Source organism: Mauremys mutica, chromosome 1 (genome assembly GCF_020497125.1).
Source record: "Mauremys mutica isolate MM-2020 ecotype Southern chromosome 1, ASM2049712v1, whole genome shotgun sequence".
Taxonomy (NCBI): domain Eukaryota; kingdom Metazoa; phylum Chordata; order Testudines; family Geoemydidae; genus Mauremys; species Mauremys mutica.
This window is the reverse complement of record NC_059072.1, coordinates 265,714,556-265,739,638: the sequence shown is the minus strand read 5'-3', so window position 1 is coordinate 265,739,638 and position 25,083 is coordinate 265,714,556. Positions and strand designations below refer to the sequence as shown.

Here is a 25,083-nt window from a genome sequence, read left to right as displayed (position 1 = left end):
TCCAGAAGAAAGTGTTCACACAGGAAGTCATTCCAGAATAGCTATAGACGATTGATTAGCATAGCTACAGTGGAATATGCCAATTTCCCCCATGTAGACAAGCCCTTAGTCCTTCTGACATCCCAGTGTATTCAGATGCACCAGGGACTCACAAGTATTACTGTCACTAGACTTTATGCTGAAGATGACAATCAGCAATATCTAAAGCTTATAATACTGTTGAGTTAACAGGTTATATTAAGGCATTTGTAATTAGTTGAGAATTTTACTTTGTGTAATAATTATGTTGGCAGATTTTTTGATGGTTTTAGTAGATATCATACCTGATCCTGCTTTTGAAAAGTTATCTAATTCATCACATTCAGAGCCTAGACATGCAGCCTTTCAGAATCCATGAGAGGACATGGCCAGTATTCTCTCTCACATCTAGGGAGTCCCGCATTCAAAAATTAAGTAACATAGCGATGTTCACATTAAAAATGTTTTTCCACTGCAGACTGAATTAATTGAAAGATTCTTGAATACTGATTAACCAAGTCCTTTAGAGGGCCAAGTCATAGTATATAAGCTACATTATAGATCTTTAAAATCTGACAACTTATCTCAATGCTTTTATTACCAAGCAGCAATTTTAAAGATTAAGTGCTGAACAGAACTGAAAAAGATTGAAACTAGTATAGCAGCACAGAAAGCAGTTCAAGCATACTGAAAATTACAGGTGTCACATTGCTTCCTGCTGTTTTCATTCTGAATATTTTTTCCAGTGCTGATTGAAATTTATTAAATATTTTGGATGTTTTTCTATATTTTCATATATATTGTATTGTGTTATAACTGAAATCAGTGTGAATTATTTATTACAAATATTTGCACTGTAAAAATGATAAAGAAAAGAAATAGTATTTTTTCAATTCACCTCATACAAGTACTGTTGTGCAATCGCTGTCATGAAAGTGCAACTTACAAATGTAGAATATTTTTGTTATATAACTGCACTCCAAAACAATACAATGTAAAATATCAGAGCCTAGGAGTCCACTCAGTCCTACTTCTTGTTCAGCCAATCACTCAGAAAAACAAGTTTGCTTACATTTACAGGAGATAGTGCTCACTTCTTGGTTACACTGTCACCTGGAAGTGAGGACAGGCGTTCGCAAGGCACTTTTGTAGCCAGAATTGCAAAGTATTTACGTGCCAGATATACCAAACATTTGTATGCCCCCTCATGCTTCAGCCATCATTCCGGAGGACGTTTCTATGCTGATGACGCTCATTAAAAAAAAAATGTGTTAAATTAAATTTGTGACTGAATTCCTTGGGGGAGAACTGTATATCCCCTGCTCTGTTTTACTCGCATTCTACCATGTATTTCACGTTATAGCAGTCTCACATGATGACCCAGCACATGTTGTTCATTTTAAGAACGCTTTCACTGCAGATTTGACAAAACGCAAAGAAGATACAAATGTGAGATTTCTAACGATACCTACTGCACTTGACCCAAGGTTTAAGAATCTGAAGTCTTAGACAATCTGAGAGGGACGAGGTGTGGAGCATGCTTTCAGAAGTCTTAAAAGAGCAACATTTTAATGTGGAAACTACAGAACCCAAACCATCACGAAAGAAAATCAACCTTCTTCTGGTGGTATCTGACTCAGATAATGAAAATGAAAATGAACATGAATCTGTCTGCACTGTTATGGATTGTTACTGAGCAGAACCCATCACCAGCATGGATGCATGTCCCCTGGAATGGTAGTTGAAGCAGGAAGGGACATATGAATCTTTAGCGCATCTGGCACATAAATATCTTGCAACACCGGCTACAACAGTGCCATGAGAATGTCTGTTCTCACTTTCAGGTGACAGTGTAACCAAGAAGTGAGCACTATTATCTCCTGAAAATGTAAACAAGCTTGTTTTTCTGAGTGATTGGCTGAACAAGAAGTAGGACTGAGTGGGCTTGCAGGCTCTAAAATTTTAGACTTATTTTTTAATGCAGTTTATTTTGTATGTAATTCTACATCTGTAAGTCCAACTTTCATGATAAATAGGTTGCACTGCAGTACTTGTATTAGGTGAATTTAAAAATACTTTTTTTTGTTTTTTTATAGTGCAAATACTTGTAATAAAAAATAAAGTGAGTACTGTACACTTTGTATTCAGAGATTATTTTGTCGTCAAGGGATAGCAGCCCAGGTGCAGAAAGGCATTGAGACACAAGGCTTGTCTATACTTGGATGGGATATGAGGGAAAGAAAACAGCATAAACAAGCCCACAGTTAGTAAGAATACCAATACAGAACTTCAATAAATAATTGGATATTAAGGAGGAATTCTGAAATATAGTCTAAGACTTTCCAAGTACACCTTAACCTCAATACAATGCCACCCGATATTACATGAATTCAGATATAACACGGTAAAGCAGCGCTCCAGGGGGGCGGAGCTGCACACTCAAGCAGATCAAGGCAAGTTCGATATAACGTGGTTTCACCTATAACGCGATAAGATTTTCTGGCTCCTGAGGACAGCGTTATATCGGGGTAGAGGTGTATAGATGATAGAATGGAAACAGATATAAATCAAAGAGTGGAGGGAGACAAAAGGAGTAACTGGGTTAAGCAAAACAAAGACCAAAAAGTGGAGAAAGGTGAGATGAAATGAAAGATATGTAGGCAATGGACACATATGAAGAACTTTAAAGGCAAAGAATTGAGTAAAATTATTTAATACTTCCTCTTTGGCTTCTTTAAAAAAATTAAAAAATGGTTTGTTTCCGTGAAGCTTAATATGAACTAAAATTAAAATCAGTGCTTAATATTTAGTAAATGGACCTTTTCACTGAAGCAACTGCATTATGGAAAAAGGCAGGAAGACCCAAATTGATGAAAATCCACATTGTGATCTTTAATATTATCTGGGGTTAATTTAAAATCCCCTGCGCTAAATTATTTGTATCAATTTGGGCATGAGGCCCTACTGAGTCCTTCCTGCAGATTCTGAGCCTGGAGGCAAGACCTGAGAGGAAAGTGGTGTGCTGAAAATGCTCATGGCCCAAAGGGAAGAACAAGTATTTTAATAGGAAGGTTGATAGCAATGTGCAGAGACACACTAAATCAACTCATGCAAGTAAATTTCCATCCTATCTCCAGATTACCTTAATTATTTTGTAGACAATGGAAGAGCAGAGCCACTTCTGATTTAACACTAGGTGGAGACCTCCTGACTGCTTCAGCACCATAGATACTAGAGAAGAGAGACTCCTGCAGAGTGCACCTGGTCCAGGACTTTTAGTTACTCCCTCGCCATTTCATTGATATCCAATTATGCAAATAGAGATTTCTCCCAAAACAAAGAACTACTTCCTAAAGACTATCCATTCATGGAAGTTTTCAAATACTGTTCATGCAGAGGAATCAAAGTCCTTACTGCTTGTTCTTACATTGAGGAGGGACCTACTAGCATCCACTGTTGTCACTGTGACAAAACTATATCTCAGAAGTACCTGACCTGCCTTGAAATAACTAGAGCAAGGAAGGGAAAGAAAAACTGCTGCAGGATGGAGCAATGCTTGGTGGCAGTTATCTATCAACAGCTAAAGGACAGAGCTACCTAAGCCAGAGCCAAGAAGCAACTGTTTAAATTCCAGACCAGGGTTCTCTGTAAAAGTCTTATTTCAATTATTTAATCTACAAATTAATGGGTTGGTATCTCAAGAATACTATAGACCATCCAATCTCCTAAACAAAGAAAATGGGATGGTTTGCATTTCAAACATACATCCTAGCAGACAAGTTACTCTTGAGAAAATATCATCCATCTGTTGTGCTGCAAGGCGAGTAAAGGGAAAAGATGATACTGTAAAGTGATGCCTTGCTAATCTCTTGTGGTCCTACCTATCACCTCCGTGATAGGAACCCAGTAGCCTCTCCCTTCCAAACACAGCTCTTAAACATGATTCTTCAGGGCTGGAAAGTCAAATTCTTCTCCCAAAAGTAATCTGCATTGAGAGAAAATGGCACAAATTTTCATTCAATCTGTGATCCTAGAATTTAAAATTTAACTATTTCTTCTTGCATGAGTTTTGTAAACTAAATTATCTTTGTTGCAGAGTGAGCTGCACCTCTGTCCCCTTCCTGGTCTCACTGAGGTGTCAAGCTTCATGCCTTTACCTCTCCTAGGGCAGAATTATTCATTTCTCCCGCTTTTAGACAAAGCACTTGGCTATTGTATTCTGTATACCAACCATGCTGCTTAACAAGTAGGTCCAACTAGTTTCAGCACCTGCTGTTCCTTCCCTTCCATAACCAGTGATATATACAGTGACCAGACAACCTTCTAAAAAACCTATTTTATTTACCAAAAATTAGAAGAAAGCATAAAATGATGAGGATTTTAAAACAAAAGAATCTACAAGCATTTCTTATACCTGAGGTTTGGCATCCTCTGATGATCTAAACTAGCTAAGCTTCTTCAGACATCCATGTGGGTGTTTGTGTGTTAGGTGAGCTATTCCAGAAAACCAGACTAACAGCTACCTCCCTGTTTGGGGGTGTCCTTTTCACCCAGACAGAGGTTCTTTGTTCTTGTCAATTCCTGGGCTTTTACCCTTCTGCACCAAACCAACCCAGTAAGCTCAGCAGGAGATCAGTACAGGGCCAGCCTTTAGGATGGGTGACTCCCCAGGGTGCCGTGGTTGGGGGGCACCATGCGGCAGCACAGAGGTGAACACTGCCGGTGTGATGTCAGAAACTGCTCCTGGCTGGCAGGGGAGCACCACATTGGAGCCACCCAAATTTTTCTCTGCTTCCTCCCAAAGCAGGAATATGGGGAGGAGGGCAGTGATGCACAGATACTGCTCCCCCACGCCTAACGTTCCTGTGTGTCCCTGTAGGGTGGCAGTGAAAGGTGGGCGCAAGGAGCAACACCAGGGCTCCCTGCATCCAAGACACTTTCCCCACCTGCGCTGTGCTGTGAGGCATGAAGAACTGCTGCTCTCCTGCCCTCCCCTTACACAGCCCAGGTGGCGAAAGTGACCTGGATGCAGGGAGCCCTGATGTTGCTCCTCACTCCCCACCTCAGAGCCTCCTATGGGTTATGCGGAGGAGCAGTGTTCCGGGTGGGAGCGAGCAGCAATGACAGCTGCTCCATTCATCCAAGTCAGTTTCCCCATGGAGGTGCAGGAGGGGGGTACAGGAGTTAGCGGCACAGTGCAAGGGTTAGGGGGCAATGGAGGGCACCACACCCACAGGGGCACCAAAATATAAGTTCATCTAGGGCACCATTTTACCTAAGGCCGCACTGCAAGCCAGACACCTCAAAGACAATTGCTCTCCCACTGTTTCATAAACCTGAAGTGTTTACCATGGGGTCATTTAACTTGAGCCACTATTTCCTTCCTGCTTGTTTCCTTACAGCCTGTTAAATTAAACCAATCTATTCATACAGTTAATATCCCAATAACTAGGTCAACACAGTATTCAAAAATTAGATCAGCTCCATGTGAGTCACATAAATATCACCATAATTGCAACAGCAGGCAAGTAAATTTTGTGCCTAATCTGACCCATTTATATGCCAATTTTGTAAGGCTGAATTAAACCAATATCAACTGAACCCTGGGGACAATAGCAGCTGGAACAAAAAATTACTAAATAAAGCAAAGGAATAGGTGACAATGTAAATGCAATACAAGAAATTTTCATTCTAGCCCTTAAGTTATGAAAGCTCATCCCTGCCTTATATTATTTTTGCTATATCTCTGCACACTCACATGTGTGGATTTATATAACTAATCTGAGTTAAGTGCAGTATAAGGATTTTTGTTTTTATGGCTTTTTTATTTTGTACTCTTAATACTGGTTTTAGTGCAAGACAAACTGATTTTTTCCAAGTCAGCAAATAAATTTTTTTTAATAACGTTTAATTAGTTGTGGAATGAGACCAATGGTTTAAAAATGGCTGACAGAGAGGATCTGATTGAGGTGGTTTAAGGACGCCATTCTTTTTATGTCAGCTTTTACTTACATATACACACACACTTTCAAAATATACAATGTAACTACTTAAGGCAGAGGATATATTTTCTAAATTACTCAATGTATGTGAGGAGAATGGTCAAAATTTTCTGCATCTATTCCTATCTTCAGAAAGCCCCTATTCCCTGCATCAGATTAAGTCTTTTGTTATAGTCAGAACATAGGAAGAAAAAAGGGCCAAGATGAGTATTAAAAAAATTGAGACAAAAAAAATCAAATCAAGCATACCACTGAATTTCTACAATGCCCTGATAAAAGCATGAGCAATCCTTAACTGCGACTAGTCTCAATCTAAAACACCTAAACAGACACTACAGATTCTCCAACACAAACTTGTATTCATAAATATCCCTTTAACTCTACCCTCAACACCCACCCACTCAGCTCTTCTATCCAGCTAATATGAGCAGTGCATGCAGCATTTAAAATAACCTTACAAATCTACCAAAAATCACTTTGTGAATTGGTCAGCAACTGGTGCCTACTTCCACCCCCTTGGGTCCGGACGCACTACATCTGACGCATGTGTGTGTCACCAGTCTGGGGAGTATGAAGAAGATAGTCCCACCTCAAAGCCTGTTTCCTGTGTATCAGACAACACCTAGAAAGCCTCAAAAAAACCCAGACGACATTTAGAAAGCAATTCGTTCTCCCATAAAGATTTTTCTTCTAGCATTCTCCTACCCCTTTCACCAGTTTAGTTTACTATAGTAGTGTATTTCCTAAAAAAACCCACTCCTAGTAAGTTCATGTGAAAATGAAAAATTTAAACCTGCATTGGGGTTTTTCTAGCATATCAATAGTCATAAGGTTTCTTTTTCCAAATATTATAGTAATCTGGCTTGGTCATTTAAAGTAAGATAAGTACCTTATAAGATCTAACAGCAGCAAATTGCAGTCTATGGGCACATGTAAACCCTCTATCAAGAGTCAAAGCTTCTTCAAAGCTATATCAGTACAAATCTATAAAACATTTAAGCTTTTGTATCTATGCTTGTATGCACACATGTATAATGCATGACATTCCTGCAAGTGCATAGTCTACAATATTATTAAATTCATTTTATACAATAGATATTACATACACATTATCATGTGGATTTTTAATTTCACTCACTAATTAAAAACTATGTTAAACAAGTCAGTATTTACCAGGGATGAATGAATCAATAGTCCTGAATCCTCATTGGTCAAACTGTGTGCTGTATATTCAAGGGCATTATTTTCTCCTTGATGTTTGCAAATATAAGCACAGTTTCTTTCAAAAACTGTACGAATGCCTTTAAACAGAACCACACTAGTAGTGCAACCCATTCCAAATGTGTTGAATTTGCATTTCTAGCAACCTTGGCTCCATTTGCAGAATTTCTTCCTTTGCTCCACAGGATCAATTATCCTTTGTACCATCTTCAAGTCCAGGATCAAGTACCCTCACTGAAATAAAAGCCACCAGCTACTATAATGCAAACCTGTTTAGTTAAACAGGAGACTGCCAAAAATCCAGTCTTAGAAAATAAAATAGGAAGGTGATGGAAAAACAAAATGACAGCACAGCTGTAAAATTCTCTCAAATAGGATGCTTTCACCATATGCTATTACTGTATGATACAGCTGAAAAAGTATTCCATATAGTTTAAAAATAGCTTCTGATTCCTGTTTTTCAAAGATCTTCAGAACATATCCAAGATAAAAAGAAACTGCGAAGATAGTGCTGCAGTTTCTGCTGCTAGCCACAAAGAACCTTCATCTGCTGCAAGAAAGAACTCTCCCAGAATGCTTAGCAAAGAGTTCGTATTAGCAAACGCTTCTTTACTTGACCTAAATATGCTTTTTGTTATTTAATACTGCCCTTCAAAACTGATGAGGAGTAAAAAAAAAGTCAAGTGAGGAAAATCATTAGACTACAGCTGCTATGGAAACACATTACTTGTTACTGTATAAACCTATTTCAAACAAGCCTATGCCTGAACGGATAATAGCTAGCTGATAGCTATCCACAAGGGAACAGAAGATTGACAAGTCTTTTCACTTCTCTCCTTCTTCATATGAGAAACGGTTAGTAAGTTCCAGGGTTGCTGGAAAAATTTATATAGTAAGGATGCTGAGATTCATTGAAACAAACTGTAAACCCTGTATCTGACGGAAACCACTTCAAGCCAGGGGATGTTGCCACACCCCTAACTTCAGCACCTATGGTAAATTCCTGTCTACTAGAAAAATTACTGTTTAATTCTCAATGGCTAACAGTCAATAGCCATGCAAAAAAAGACCATGGCCAAATGATTATCTAGTTCTGATTAACATCCACTTCTGGAACAACAATATAGTATGAAATTTTAAGTACGTACACAAAATTCTTGGTTACATAATGCATCATATCCACATTTAGAGTCCTAACAATTCATCATGACAGTCAACACTCCGATCCATAACCTGTTTTGGTGTCTATGAATGATATGTAAATGCCCTTAAATGATGCTGAAAATCAGAAAAGTTGTTCTTACATACATCACCTCTTCTATGTAATTTTCACTAGTTGAAAATGGAGGTGGGTGTATTAGAAATCAAGACAAAACACGCATTGAAATGTGGAGTGAATCTCAAAATTACTGTATGTTAGACTCAAGATGATTTTATGTTAGTCTGTGAAAAAAGAGCAAATGTTTTTAATTTTGAATTAAAAGCTATGGATTTTATCCTGAAACTGGAGGAAAGCTTGTAGTTTGAACTGCTGAATAAGGGACTGTTGAGGCTTTTAGCACTAAGAAGGCATGGGAGATGGTTCTCATTTTTAGTATCTCACAGGTAGCTGAGGCTTTTGTTAACACCTGTGAGGTGGGGGTAGGAATGGGGGAGGGAAGTACACCAAGAAATTCATATTTCCCCCCCTTTGTAGAGGCAGTTAAGGGGACTGAATTCTTATTCTACACCTCAGCAACTAATGGTTCCCACTGCATCCAAACCAAATATCCAAAAATTACTGGCACATTAGTTTGATGTTTCTGCTAAAAAATGATACATAGTGAAATAGTGAATGTTGATATGTAAAGATATTTTTCAAGTTTTCCAGCAGGTGACTCAGGCTCTGCTGAGGCCATGTCACCTAACAGATATAAAAAAAATGTCTAGAGCAGGGGTCGGCAACCCTTTCAGAAGTGGTGTGCCAAGTCTTCATTTATTCACTCTAATTTTAAGTTTTGTGTGCCAGTAATACATTTTAACGTTTTAGAAGGTTTTTTTCCATAAGTCTGTAATATATAACTAAACTATTGTTGTATGTAAAGTAAATAAGGTTTTAAAAATGTTTAAGAAGCTTCATTTAAAATTAAATTAAAATGCAGAGCCCCCCGGACTGGTGGCCAGGACCTGGGCAGTATGAGTGCCGCTGAAAATCAGCTCGCGTGCCACCTTCGGCACGCGTGCCATAGGTTGCCTACCACTGGTCTAGAGCATTGTCCAGCCATGAAACACTTCAGAGGTGGACAAGTATCATCCCCATTTCATAGATGAGTGAACTAAGGAATAGCTCTAAACCATTGTTGCTGGAATCAATCTGAGATTGGTAATTAATTGTAGAGGGTGGAAATCCATCTTCAGGGAGATATGCCAGGGCTGATTTCCAGTGGATCAGAGCTCTTGAGAATTCTATCACCTATGACAGAATTAGACAATTTAGAAGGTGAAGTTAGGTGAATAGTTAGAGAATGTAGTTCAGGGCTGTAGAGACAGCCTGATGGCATTTGCCTCTGATACCTCTAGGTATAGACAGACCTAGATTCCTGCAGAAGATCTGCAACCACTATGGCTAGAAATTTTGTGAAGACTGCTCTGGAGAGAGGAACGGTAAGGCCCTGTACTGACTGACTGGGCCCCACTGCAAATCACAGGTACATTCTGTGGGCCATATAGATGGCAAATGTGGAAGTACACATCCTGCAACTCAAGAACCACAAACTAATTTTGAGACTGAAGAAATGGCATGATTAAAGCAAGTGTTATCATCCTGAATCTGAGACTGTATATATATATATGTTTAATCTCAGCTATAGGATAGGATGAAGACCCACCCTTCTCTCTTCAGGATAAAGAAATTTTGGGGAGCTGAAACCTCTTCTCCTATTCTCTAGAGATGCTTTCTCTATGGCTCCTAGGCATAGCAATGTAGCCACTTATTTTAGTTGGCTCTCATGAGAAGAGCCCCTGAAGAGGGGCAGGAAATAGTTGGGGGTAGCCCTGGGTAACAACTTTTAGCTCACATGGGTCAGTTATTGCAGATCAAGCCCAGTGGAAAGGTGCAAGGAAAAGCAAAAGTAGGGATTGGTTCTTGAGAGGTTTTGGTATGCTCTCCATGCTCACATCAAAATGTGCTGCCTAGAAACAGGTGTAGGGAGACGGTCAAGGAAGACAATCTCCTCTTCCTGGAGTGTCTGGGGTTCTTCCTCTATGGGTAGCTGGAAGGTCTACTTTGTGAGTAGGAAGATGCCCTCCATCGGCAGGCATTTGGTACCTGAAGGGCTTGTGGTTCAAACCTTGTGTATATACACTCATTAGGAATAAAGTAGCACTAGAATCCTTGAGGAAATATAAAGAATTATCTGTTGGGCTCACTGAAGATTTCTGTTCCCTCAAAGGGAAAATCCTCAAGGGTGAACTGCACCATCTTAGGAAGGTCTGAGGCTTACAACCACAAAGCCCTGTGCATGAACACAGCAGTGGTCATGGACGTACAGCTGCATCCGATGCATCGGTAACTGCTTGGAAGAACATCTTCGCTACTACCTGGTCCCCCAAGATATTCTCTCTCATTTTTTACGGGAACTAAGATATAAAGAGGATACATTGGAACACAATATATTTAGAACCTGACAGCTGGTGATTTGAATCTGTAGTGACACCAACGAATATGATTTCTCACCAAACAAGTCCAATTTCTTAGAATCTTTCTCCTTGGGACTAATCTTTGCATGCTTAGATTTTTCATGCATGTCTGAGCTTGTGTCTGGTGTGATATCAGCGTAAAATTGTTTGAATCCTTTTTGCGGCTCTTGATAACACTTCTCTGCTTTCAGGCATTGTGGTAAAGAAGCTGGGGTATGCCACAAGGTCTTAGCTAAGTCCTGGATGCAGTTGGTGGATAGAGCAATCTTGGCAGATACAACCAAATGTAAAACATCACAACTTGTGGGCTTTTTCATCTATCACTAACATTTCAGCTGTCCTGCACCATTACGAAGACCAAAACCACAGCTTTGTCTGGAGTAGACAATGAGAGGGGAAGGTGAATGCTCCTGAGGGATCCACTGATAATCTCCTGATGGTGGTTTGACCAGAGATGCAGATGGAGAGCAGGATCTTACCCACTTTCTAGGAAAGGAAGAGAATTTGACTCCTTGAAGCACAGGACAGAGGTTCCCCAATAAGCCTAGGGCGGCAATAGCAGCACATTATACTTGTATGGCTGGTTCAACTAAGATTGCCCATGCCTGTAACAGATGTGCGTGGGCCCTCTCCTGACCCTACTGGATGTGGGTGAAGGTATCTGCCCAGGTGACTGATGGGGAGTCAATGTAGCTGAAGGGCAATGCGGACTTCTGATGACACCTCAGTAGTGGAAGGTCAGGAATATGTTCCAGTGTAGACTGAAGGTTTTTGGTGCCAAGGACGTAGCCTGGGGACAATGCAGATTCCTCTAGTAAGGAGCCAGCCAGTACACTCAATGATTCTAAGGACTGTGCTGATGTATAGGGTGCCACCAGTATTGGTGACTATGTCAGGCAGTATTCCTTCAGCACCAAACTGAAGGCTGAATCTGCATAACTAGCCTTTGTAACAGGAGGAGATATATTGGGTTGTTCCCTGGAGAGCTGATGACCAAGACTTTTTGAGGGAGGACAAGGACTGGTGTCAGGAGTCATGTCTGTCCCTGTGATCGGTCCTGCCTTATCTTATGGTAGTGGTCTTCAGTGCCAGAATGGGTTAGTAGTGGTGTAAACTCTACTGACAAGTTTTTTTTGCTTGATACCTATTTGTCATTACTGATCTTATGGATGACATGCCAGCTAGCATGGGGCACTGCCAGATGAGGATTTAACAAGTATCGGGTCCATCTTTGAGGTGGAACATCTCCCCTCTTGGTCAGAAGCTAGCCAGATCGTTTGCTCTAGGAGGCAGAGTTTGAGACAGGTATCCCTGGACTTCAGATTGTCTTCACGGAGAACAAGCTGCACATTGATCTAGACCAGGGGTGGGCAAACTTTTTGGCCTGAGGGCCACATCGGGGTTCCAAAACTGTATGGAGGGCCAGGTAGGGAAGGCTGTGCCTCCCCGAACAGCCTGGCCCCCACCCCCTATCCACTCCCCTCAGAACACCCAACCCATCCAACTCCCCCCTGCTCCTTGTCCCTTGACTCACTCCGGGACCCCACCCCCTACACAACCCCCCTTGCTCCCTGTCCACACTCCCGCCCTCTAACAGGCCCTCTGGGACCCCCTGCTCCTTATCCAGCCCCCTGTTCCCCATCCCCTGACTGCCCCCCCAAACCTCCGCCCCATCCAAATGCCCCAATCTCAAGTGCATAAGGCCCACCTGCATTGAGAATGGGATCCACACTGACATACTCCAAGTAGTAAAAATACCAACTCACCGCACATAAGTGATCGTAAATATCAGAACTTATGGCTTAAAGTCATTAGCCATTAAAATTTCAGAAAATTCCATCTTTTCATATCAAGTCCTATTCAATATAGGAGTAAAACAGATTCACAGTTTTATCGCATTTTCGTTCACTGATATCATATCAGGAATTCCCTCTGCATAACTACTTGTCAGTAAATCATGCACCAGCAGCTAAGGGTCAACTGCGGGCTCTACACTATAATAGTGTTTAAAAATAACAGTGGCATCCTATAGCACTTGAAGTATGTGTCCATAGCCAGCCTAACTCTAAAACATACTTTCCACATATTAAATGACAAGCACAAAAATGTAACATTGTCTTGAGAATGTTACTTTTATTTCAAAATATAGTATTTCTAGTCCTAAAGTATGCACAGTGCACTCCATCTAGTGGTTAACTTACATCCATTTATAAAGTTTTGTCCTAGCTTTCTGATGTTTATTGCGAGCTATTCACAGCAAGATAGAATTTTTAGAACAATGAGTAACATTCAAATATTATATAAAATTTACAGAATAAACGTGACAATTATAAGACAACAATTCAATCACAGTGCTTTACAGAGAGGAAACAGGAACAAGTCTTGAGTGAGTTATCTTAGCCACCAGAATTCCCATGCCTAAGTTAGCCCCAACATTCGTTTACTGAAAACGGACAATATAAACTGGAAAAGGAAGTCTATTGTTACCCCAGCACAACAACTAAGTGGCAATTTTTGCTAATTCCCTAAGATAAACTATCCAAGCATACTGCTCTGTAAGGGCTGTTAACTAACATTTTAAAGAAGCCACAGAGTAAAACCCTAAAATTGTACCAATACTACTTATATTTCTCCCCAGAGCTTTTTTTGAGTAATTAAGGTTGCTCAAAAAAGTTCATCATTTACCTAAAAACCTGAAAATAAAGGGAGCAAACTTAACAGACTACTGATGTCATTTGTACACAATCTCACTCCTACCTAGCCACAAATATACAATCTTGCGTGAAGGTCCAGTCACACCTACTTATCAAATGTAACAGCAGATATGCAGGTGTAATTAAAACCCCACTGTCCTACTGCAGTATCTCTCAACCTTTCCAGACTACTGTACCCCTTTCAGGAGATGATTTGTCTTGCATACACCAAGTTTCACTTCACTTAAAAACTATTTGCTTACAAAAAATCAGACAAAAATACAAGTGTCACAGCACACTATTTGTGAAAAATTGCTTACTTTTTAATTTTTGCCATATAATTATAAAACAAATCAATTGGAATATAAATATTACGTTACATTTCAATGTATATTACATTTCAACGTATAGTATATATAGAAGTATAAACAAGTAATTGTCTATATGAAATTTTAGTTTGCACTGACTTTATGTAGCCTGTTGTGAGTTGATGTAACCCCTGGAAGATCTCTGTGCACTCCCAGGGGTACTTATTCCTGGTTGAGAACCAACTGTCCTATTGTACTTAAATTTGTGGGAATAATGCTGCATGGAATAAATTCTATAAACTGAAAGATATGCGATTGTCTACAGGAAAAGGCATAGGTAAGTCATTATAATGGGTTGGTTTTATGTGATTCTTATAGCCCCTGGAGCAATCCTCAATCTGTTTAAAGTTTGTGTGTATGTGTGAGTGGAATTTGCAGTGGTTTTATCTAATCACCTAAAAAGGAAAACGACAATGTCTAGTTGATACCAGTGCAAACAATGAGAAGTATGAATGAAATTTGTGGTGGTGGTAGTTAGGCTTTTTGCTGTTGCATTTGGAGGAGCAGATGTTACTGATCTGTATATGGTGGGTGGGATATTTTTACCATTTAACAATTTTCTAAAAATTGACTAATATTCCTGAGTTTTCAAAAAAGGTATAGGTGTTGTACGTTATTGTGAGGTGGACGAGGAAGTTACTCACCTTATGCAGTAACGAGGGTTCTTCAAAATGTGTCCACCTGTGGGTGATCCATTTCAGGTATCACTGCATATCTGCACCATAGATTGGAGATTTTTGGTTGCAGAGCTCAGTCAGGTAGCAGTAGTTGTCTCACGGTGCTGTTCGCACCTCGTCTAGCATGTACACGACCCAACACTTGCACTTCCTTCTCTACCACAGAGCTCAATTAGTGAGCTCCAAAGTAGAGAAGAGAAAGGTGGGTAGTGGAGCACCCACAGGAACATACATCTTGAAGAACCCTCGTTACTGCACAAGGTAACTTCCTCTTCTTACCACAAATATTGTGGCCGCCATGTGACCTAATAGTTGTAGGCAGGTTCTGGTGAACATTTGAGAGTTGCTGTGACTTTCAAGTTGAGGCTTCCTCCTCATCCACAAAGCTCACTACCCTGTCAAAGAAAGCTATTAGGTTGGTTTGACACAATTTGTTCTTGACAAGTCCATGCTGACTATTACTTATCACCTTATTATCTTGTAGGTGTTTTCAAAATGATTATTTGCGCCATTATCTTTCTGGGTACTGAAGTTAAACTGACTGGTCTCTAATTCCATGGGTTGTCATTTTTTTATTTTTATTTTTTTTAATATTGGTGCTATATTTGCCCCTTTTCCAGTCCTCTGGAATCTCTCACAACTTTTCAATGATAATTGCCAAGGGCTCAGATATCTCTTCAGTCAGCTCTGAGTATTCTAGGATATATTTCATCAGGCCCTGGTGACTTCAAGATATCTAACCTGTCTATGTAATTTTTAACTTCTTTCCCTATTTCAGTTGCAGATCCTATCTCATTTTCACTGGTATTCATTATGTTGAACGTCCAATCACTACTAACCTTTTTGGTGAAAAACAAAAAAGTCATTTAACACTTCTGCCATTTCCACTTTTTCTGTTTTCCCCCTCCCTTTTTTGCCCTGCCTGTCCTTCTTGAACAAGCTGTACCATTCTATACCAATACCAAATGAAAAGCTAGACTTTCAAAATATTAACAAAGTTATTTTAAAAAAAATTAAACAAGTCTAATTTTCAGATACTGGAGCTTAAAATTAGGCCCCTATGCCCATAAGGGCTCTTGTAAATATCACCTTTAAGTAAATTAGGAGCATAGGTCTAGCAGAAGCACTACCAATTATCTCATTTTGAATAATGCACCCAACCTTGCTCGTATTACTGAGATGTCTCAATGCCCCAAACAATCCTTACCTAGCACCCTACAGAATACCCCTAAATATCACAAACCAAGGCAGATGCCAAAATACAACAAAAAAATAAGTGGAGCAGCATCCAGAAGATGCTTTACCCCAGAAACCAACACCTTGAGTTTATCTAGAGACAAGAGGCAAAGGACAAGAGAAACCTAAGATGCCTAGTATTGTACAGGTTCACAAAGGGAAGCCCTGTCAACTTCCTGGAGGAACTGATGGAACTGCTTCTGCCAGTGTGGTATTGGAATCGTTCTGATTCCTCATCCTCTGTGACCTCAACCTCCAGATAGACAACACAAAGGATACAAGAGTACTTGATCTCATGACTGACATTGAAGCCATAGGATTCTCCTAGGCCGTATCTGGATCCGTACATACAGTCAGACATGCTAATCCTACTTTCAGTCAAGGAGTGAACACTGGAGATAGTGGCAAGACTAGAACAGTGGTCTATCTCAAACAGGAAGAGATCACAGCCCCAAAGCTGGTCCACTCCCAAGATCCCTTGAATGCTCTACTTCAATCCTAGGAGAATAAGATATCCAAACACGAGGCCAAAGTGCTAATGAGTACAATAGGACAAACCACCCATCTACCGCCATCAACACCTTGGCCCCAAGTCACACATTCCTCCCACACCAACCAAGATGATCACCATAGTTCACAAATTAACTACACAGGTAGAAAGACCACCTGTGAGTGGTGAAGAAAAATACTGAACCCATTGCCAGCAGCACTATAACTCTTAGGAGGCCATGCCAATGCAGTAAAGAAGGCAAAACAAGCCTACTACTCTGAAACTCTCAGTAGAAGTACTGTCAGCAGAGCTATTCTGCACTGTGAACTAGCTAATCATTCAGACTGTGTAGTCCAAGCAACAGATGCAAGTATCAACTGACGTGAATAGGAGATGATCAAAGGTATACTAACAACTGAAAGAGACCCGTGAAGAGAAAATTCCACCTCTGACCAGATTGTATTATAAACCCTCCAACCTCTGAGTTTGTCCCTCACACATCTTAAAAGCTCAGAAGCCCTGAAAAAAAAAAATACATTCATAACTTATGAAGCTGCGCCATACCCCTGATGGCTAGTGAAAGCCAGCCAAAAAAACAATTATGCCTGGTACTAATGGAAATAATCATTGCCTCCTTCAGAAAAGCGCATCTACCAAGCTCTGAAAAATACATGTTTTCTAAATCTTCAAGAAGGGTTGAGTAAAGCTGAGTACCATCCCAGGAGGAAGAACCAAACCCACCACCACTCAACATCCTAAATACCTTGCAATCAGGATTCAGACTAGAGCAAAGCACAAAGAGCTCACGTGGCATCGAAAATGTGACCTTACAGCCATTTCCACAATCATAGCACTGGATCTCAATGCAGCTTTCAACACAGTAATATGGTATCTCATCAATAGATCTCAAAGCTCTTTAGTATAATTATCCTCACAAAACCCTGTGAGATATAATCCCCATTTTTACAGATGAGGAACTGAGGCACAGAGAGGCTAAGTGACTTCCCAAGACCACACAGAAGTCCATGCTTGAGCAGGTAATTGAACCTGGGTCTTGTGCATCCTAAGCCAGTACCCTAACCACTGCATGGACCATCTTTCCTTTCCACAGACACAAGATATCAGTAATGACATTGCAGCACTACATTCATTCCTCCAGCTGAACTCAGTGATGGGTAACTGCTCCTCCTCTCCAAAGGCCCACACTTGCAGGGTTCATTACTATTCCCTCTAACTATTAGTGGTCTGGGGGAATCCCCAACCTCTATTTGATGCATCCATGATTAATGTCCTTGTTGGGAAGGGGTTTGAGAACATTACCCTTCTTCATACATTTTTGGGTTACAACCACCATGTTAGTCCTGCAAGGACATGAAATGAAACCCAGATTTTCCTGCTGACTTGAGCCAGAGTTGTAGGGGACACAAGGAACTATGGCAAGTGGTCTCTTGTATGTGCATACCAATGTGTGGTGAAATACTCCAATGCAGGTCCATACCATCATAGCTGGTTTTCTCTCAAGCTGTTGTGATAGCAGGCAGATACATGCTTTCCTCAGGAAGATATACACTCTCCAACATGGAATCAAAGCTCCTATGAATTCTATCCTCAGATGGAATAAAAAGAAGTCCATAGTTAACTTGGAGACCCAGCCAGGCAAGCAGAGAGCTATTCTAGGCTCATCATCTCTTGCTGGGATCTGCCCCGATCAGCCAATCATCCAGGTGAAGGTAAATGTGGATGTGTCATCTTCATCTGCGCACCCCTTCCACTGCTGGACATTTTGTAAAGGCTCTGGATTGTGTGGAAAGTCCAAATGGCAGTACCTTGTACTGGTACTGATTCGGCTCCACTGTGAATCTCAAGTACGTCTTGTGGGTTGGGCAGATGACTATGTAGAAGTACACATCCTGCAAGTTCAGAGCCATGAACCAATATTAAGCCTGCAGAGATGGAATGACAAAAGCAATTTATGTATTTGTCCAGTCTTCTCAGATTGAAGATAAAATGAAGACCTTCTTCGAGAAGAGAAAATATCTGAAGTAGAAGCCTCTTCTCCTGCACTCCTGAGGTATTTCCTTGCCAAAGCAACAAAACTAATTTTTTTAGGCTCTCTTGAGAAAAGTATCTGAAGAGGAATGGGTAAGGTGAGCAAGTGAATCGGTAGCAATGTGTGATGATGTCCAACTCCCTTTTGTCTAATGTGACAGTAGACCAAGACAGAAAGGCAGCTCCTGAAGGTGATGACAGGCTTTAGATGGGAGCCACATAACAGCCTAACATTAATCAAACCTGCTGCCTTTATGATAGTGCTGAGTGTGCAATGGAGATTGACAATGGGAGTCTCCTGGTTCTGAAATTACCTACATGGATTATTCCAACAAAAGTAACTTGAGCTGAGCATCCCTAGACTTGGGGATCATTGAGGACAATGCCCAACACACCAAGTAACTGATATGGCACTCCCAGAAGACATATCAGATGTGTCCCTCAGTGAGTCCTTCACAATACAAGCAGGGTTTGAGTCCACCATGAGGCATGGCAGTTGGCACAGAGCCTCTTGCCTCACTGTACATAGGAGGTATACAGGGAATTACTGGAGGTTTTCTCTTTTCAGATCAAATTCAAGGAAGTAGCAAAGTGAAGATGAATTTTTTTTTTAAACAGAATAAGTGGAAAAAAGGAATGACTTTGTAGTTTTAAGAAAGTGCTGAGTCAGACACTCAGTTCCATCTCTTGCCACAAGCAAGATGAAGAAACAAAGAGGAATGTGACTGCTACACACTTTATGCCCTTGTCCAGGAGCATGTTCAGCCCTGACAGACACAGCTACTTAAAAAATCCAATCTCACATGCATGAGGTGCATGCACACCTAGAGTCAGATGCACGTCTACAATGACACAATTCAAAGAAATACAGTTCCACTGTTGATAAAGACAGTATATTAACTAATAACACATGATCATGCAATGAGACCCTATGAGCTAGCTTCAAAATGGTATTGTTTCAATTGCACATATTGCATATATTTAGCTACATACATTTTCAGATTAGTCCAATATTAAGTAAAATGAAGTATTAACATTAATGTTGGCACCTTAATGTTGGAAACAACAAATTCTATTAAGTTAAAAACCATCTCTTGCAAATGATGTTAACTACACTTTCTTTCAGAATGTATTAAACAGCAAAATAAGGCACAGAGCTTCACAGACACAAAACCCAACCTCAACTACTTAATCTGTCATCTAAAAATCAAAAGGTAGAAACAGATGAGAACTTTTCAGATGCCTCTATCTACAGTTTAATTGTGCTAAACTGGACATAATCCAAGCAACTGAAGAACAGCTGATACATAAGTAAAACAGATGGGAACAGACCACCTAACTGGTAGTGTTTGGATTTACCTGTAATCTCCCAAGATTGTCAATTTTCTTGAAGATAAATTGTTAGAGGATATGCTCTTAAGGTCAAAAGTTTTTGTGTAAAAGGCAGAATGCCAATGAAGATGGAGGCTAAGCTCTTTGGGTGTTATGGTGAATGCTGGAATGGAAGGCATAGATAATGCTGGTTTGATGGCAAGACCTTTGAAGTACACACATGGTTTACAAAAGCAACACTCATACATGTTTGAATGAAGTTTAGATAACACCCATGTAGTGCGTTTTGAAAGGGAAACCACTGGATATTTTAAATAGTTCTATGGTTGATAGCTTGAAATTTCTTTCATAGTGTGCTTTAATATACATTTCTGGGTTTGTATATTCCTATTCTTTGTCTTGAAGAGCAAACTGTCCAACTAGAATTTGCTTTCATTTACTAGTAGTTGTAAATTAAGATTGCACCCAGCGGTCCTAATCTGGATTGGGGCTCCTTTCTCTTGGGCACTCAACCAATACAGAACAGGAGAATCTCTGCCCTGAAAATCTTACTGTTTAAAAATACAAACAGGAGAAGGGTAGAGAATATGGATTAAACATACAAATTCGCATAGTAAAAGAATTGGCATAGTTTTGTTAGTTTGTTTTTGTTTGGAGTTTTTGTGTTTTTTACCTTTCTTAGTTGGGATTAGAGGAAGGGAGGGAGTACAGAAGTAATAAACATAGGTTGTCACATGTCTAGCTATAATTAAAAGGGTGGGTTTTGTAGGTATCCTAGAGGTTAGCCTTAAGTAAGTATTTGAAGAAAGATAAAGCAGTGGCTATTTGGATTTTAATCAGGAAGATTTTCTCATGCAAAAGGGGCAACATGGCCACATTTAAGGGCAAGGCTGAATAGTGGACATTAAAGGCTGGGAATGCTGGTTGAGCAACAAAGGCAGGGGTCAACATCGTAATAGGTACTAGATTAGCTAAATTATGAAAATGCCTCAAAAAGGTAAAGATGTTAAGCTTGTATTTGATGTACACATGAAAGTGGATTCAATGGAAAGACTCTCAGGGGGCTGATGTGGTCTAAGGCCATGTCTACACTACAAACTTTGGTCAACGCAAATTACAACAGCATACAGACATCAAAGTTAGTATATCACTCAAGCATGCGCATACCTGGCTACTTGTGTTGATGCTGCAGTGGGATGATAGACGGCACATACATCCATACTTTGGCACCAGCCCACGTTGCCAGAGTACATCAAAATAAATGGCTACTTTTGGATACACAAGTGTCAGGGGATCACCAGGGATGTTTCACCAATATCAGCATGGGATGGCCTGGGAAGACGCATGATGCTCACATCTTTGAGAACACAGGACTGTTCACTGGTTGGGAAAGAATGTTCCTGCTTTCTGAATTACCATTGGCAATAATGAAATGCCAGTAGTAATCCGGGGGGACCCAGCCCTACCCTACTCCCATGGCTCAAAGCCACACACTAGCCACCTTGACAGCACCAAGAAAATATTCAACTGCAGATGAAAAATTGCAGTTGAACATACTTTTAGTAGACTGAAGGTATGTTGACTATGTTTACTCACAAAATGGGATCTCAGTGAAAAAAATACCTCAATGGTTATAGCTGCCTGTTGCATCCTGCATAATATCTGTGAGGCAAAGGAGGAAAGTTGTCACTGAGGTGGAGGGAGGTAGTGGAGTGGCTGTCTACTGAGTTTGAACAGCCAGATAAAAGGACCATCACAAACTGAATGTGGAGCTATGCAGTTGGAAGAGCACGTTAATGGCCAGACACATTAATGTGCTGGACTGTACTCTGGCCCTGAAGATTTGGGAGCTGTAAGGAACTGTGTAGTGCTTGCTGTAGATTTATTATTATTCCTGTGTCTTTCACTAAACCCATGAATTACATGGTGCTTGCTGTACCATTACACACATGACTGAGCGTTTTGGTGAACGTATGATTTCTATGGTGCTGTATACTTACAGGTACTTGGTGCTTTGAGTATTTCTATGCATTCTGCAGTATGTGTAGTAAACTAATAAAGATGAGTTTATTTTCAAAAAATAAATGTATTGAGTGAGAAAACAATGCAAAACACAATGTGCAAATACAAATTTATAACAAATGAATGAAACAGAACTTTTAAAATTAGAAAGGCAGCGAACATTTCTTCCCATCTCAGTGCACAAATGCAATCCATTTTGACTACACATATACCATGTATTCGTCTCACAGGTCAGTGTATGTTAATCTGTCGTTGACCTTACTGTCCCCCATTATGGAGTGACAGGGGTAGGGATGCAACCTATGATGCTACATGGAATGTCGGGGGGTGTAGAGAGCTGCCACTATACAGTTCTCCAGAAATTGCAAAGGGTGGCCAAAGTCCATGATTGTTGGACCTGCAAGTCAACTAGAGTCTGCAGCATCTGTTTGCTGCCTGAGAAGTCCCATTATGTCCTGGTCCATCTCTCTCTCTCCTTTTCCTGTTGGGATTCCTGGGTGTCTCTCCATTTTCTCCTGTCCTCTCAGTCCCTTTCCATGCTGGCTGCCCCACTGGCCAGCCAAGCCCTTTTTTCACAGTCCAATGTAACACTGGCTTGCATGATCTCGCTGAACATATCTTCCCTAGTCCTCTTCTTTCTCTTCCTCATCAGGGTCAGGTGTTTTGCAAGTGAAGAGGGAGCACCCCTCAAGGCCGCAACAGCAGCAGCTACAGATAAAACAGACAAATTTATCATTGGATTTACAGTCACAATGGAAAGGGAAAGATAAGTTACAAAATTTCTTTCCCTTATTCCAATAAATTTTTTTAACGAGACATGCTTATTGACACTTCAACTTTGGAGTGCCTCTGCCCAGCACTACTCTCCAGTCCCAGCCATGGTGAGTATGGTCTGACAGGGGAGGGAGGGCAGGAAGGAGTAGGACATTAAGATTATCAGTTGCATAAAACAAAGTTTTGGTCTCTATTTTCATGGGTACGAGTATAGGGCAATGGCACTGAATATTGGCACTATTTTCAACTGGCGGGGGCAATTTTAGTAGATCTCATTCCTGAGGGTAACAAAGGCACAGAGAGCACAGCTGCAGCTGGCCTCCCAAAGCTGCTCAGACCTGTATGCCACTAGCCTGTTTACTGCAATGGTGCCAGCCAAACTCCTGATGGAGCGACAGGATAAAGTGTCCTGCCACACAGGAAGACATAAGGCAGCCATCCCTCAAAGCCTTCGGGAGAGGACTGCACACCATCTCCATGGAAGTTTCATCAAGAGCTCTCAGGAAGCTAGAAGGGACATCTCTATGTACATAAACAATATGTTCCATATGGCCCTTTACCATTTAACTCAACAGTAAAATTAAAAGCACATGCCAACTCTAGTTCCATTTGTCACACCGCTACCTCTTCTCATACAAGTAAAACAGTGAAAAGCCAATACCTGTGTCTTGTCAATTTGGGGGATGGGCTGGTTCCCATCTTTATAATTAAACATAAGGAAAATGTATGCACACACTCACCCCAGGTTTCTTCCCCTTCACTGGGCTCATCAGTGCTCGGCTGGTGGGACTGACTAGACTGCAGTAGAGTCTCAAACAGGTCCCAGCATAGCTGGACTATCCCCCACTGTGTCACCCCCCTCCTGCTCGCTGTTTATGGCAGAGGTCGCTGTCTCAGGATGCTCCGAGGTATTTATGGTATTCTGCAGGGTGCTGGCAGGGTCCCATATGTATGACATGCAGTTCATTGTAAAAGTGGCAGGTCTACTGCTCACCATCAGATAGTTTGTTGGCCTCCCTGGATTTGTGGTACACCTGCTGCAGTTCCTTTGCTCTCATGTGACACTGCTGCTGATCCCTGTCATACCCCTTTCACCTGCATCCCCCATACAATCTTCTCATGGATGTCCATTTCTATGTCTGGTCCATAGCTGTGCCCTCACAGGCCCAGGAGATTCAATACCTCCTGCGTACACCAGACAGGAGCATGTCTAGGTGTGGAGTCAGCATAGACAGCTGGGCAGTTGCACACACAAGAGACAGCTGCTAGGTGTGCGATCAGAAAAAGGTATTTAAAAAATACACCAGGTGTTTTCAGTGAGTGTCGCTTCCAATCTCTGACTTCTGAGCAGCAGAGTGCACAACTGTGGCCAGAGCAGTTACTGTCAGGCATTGTAAGCCTCTACGTTCGCTCTGCATTGACTTCATTCAGGGAGGTGGTTTTACTGTGTTTACCTTAATGGGGCCTTTACAACCAGAGACAAATTTTAGCGTACACACATGCACAGTCAATGCAAGGCAATCTATATCAACCTAACTTTGTACCCTCCTCTACGTTACAATGAGAGGCTGCTTATGTGTGGGGGGGAGGGGAGTGTCACCTGACAGAAATGGCCAAAAATCTATTTAAGGATTGGATCATTTTGAACTTGGGTGCTCACTGGCCTTTCATTGGCTGACAACAGCAAGACTGAGCAAGAAGAGGGGGATGCAGGAGCTCATTAAAAAAAAACAAAACAGATGATTAGTTCCTTTGCTCTAGCCTCCTCCCAGTCCAAAATGTGAAAACGAGTTCCTGTAGGCTGCAGCCAGACTTTTCTTCTAGGAATTCACTCATTTGAATGAAAGACTATCAAGTCATCAGCCTTGATGGCATTCCTATTATTAGCATCTCTGCTGGATATATGGATTTTTGCCACCATCTCCTGGATGTCCCAGCCCATGATGGAGGCTACAGTGTAAAAGTTAAGTGTTACCAAACAGGTTACTATAAAAAATGGCATTTACAAAACAGGTGGAACTTTGCAGATTTATATAGACATATTAATCAATCAATCACAGAAGTTATATTAGCATCTACACTAGAAGGGTTTACAGCAGGGGTGGGCAAACTTTTAGGGTGACCAGATGTCCCAATTTTATAGGGACAGCCCTGGTTTTTGGGTCTTTTTCTTATATAGGTTCCTATTACCCTCCACCCCGTCCCGATTTTTCACATTTGCTGTCTGGTCACCCTACCCGAGGGCCACATCTGGGTATGGAAATTGTATGGTGGGCCATGAATGCTCACAAAATTGGGGGTTGGGGTGCAAGAGGGGGTGAGGGCTCTGACTTTGGGTGTGAGCTCTGGGTTGGGGCCAGAAATGAGGAGTTCAGGGTGCTGGAGGCGACTCCAGGCTGGGGCAGGAGGTTGTGGTGCGGGAGTGGTGAGGGCTCTGGGGATGCAGAAGGGTGCTCCAGGCTGGGACTGGGTTGGGGTTTGGAGGACAAGAGGGGATCAGGACTGGGGCAGGGGGGTTGGGTG

At 41.1% G+C, this 25,083-nt stretch overlaps 1 protein-coding gene and 1 long non-coding RNA gene across 2 annotated transcripts in view; both read right to left on the bottom strand.

The window, feature by feature from the left end:
• The window catches only part of DOCK9 (dedicator of cytokinesis 9), a 309,382-nt gene that overhangs the window by 258,535 nt on the left and 25,764 nt on the right, over positions 1 to 25,083 (bottom strand). The gene's annotated exons all lie outside the window — the stretch shown is intronic.
• LOC123366081 lies at positions 22,375 to 23,546 on the bottom strand. Its single transcript, XR_006577910.1, has 2 exons — positions 23,301 to 23,546; positions 22,375 to 22,494 (listed from the first exon to the last, which is right to left on the bottom strand). It is a non-coding gene; the product is annotated as an uncharacterized LOC123366081 (long non-coding RNA).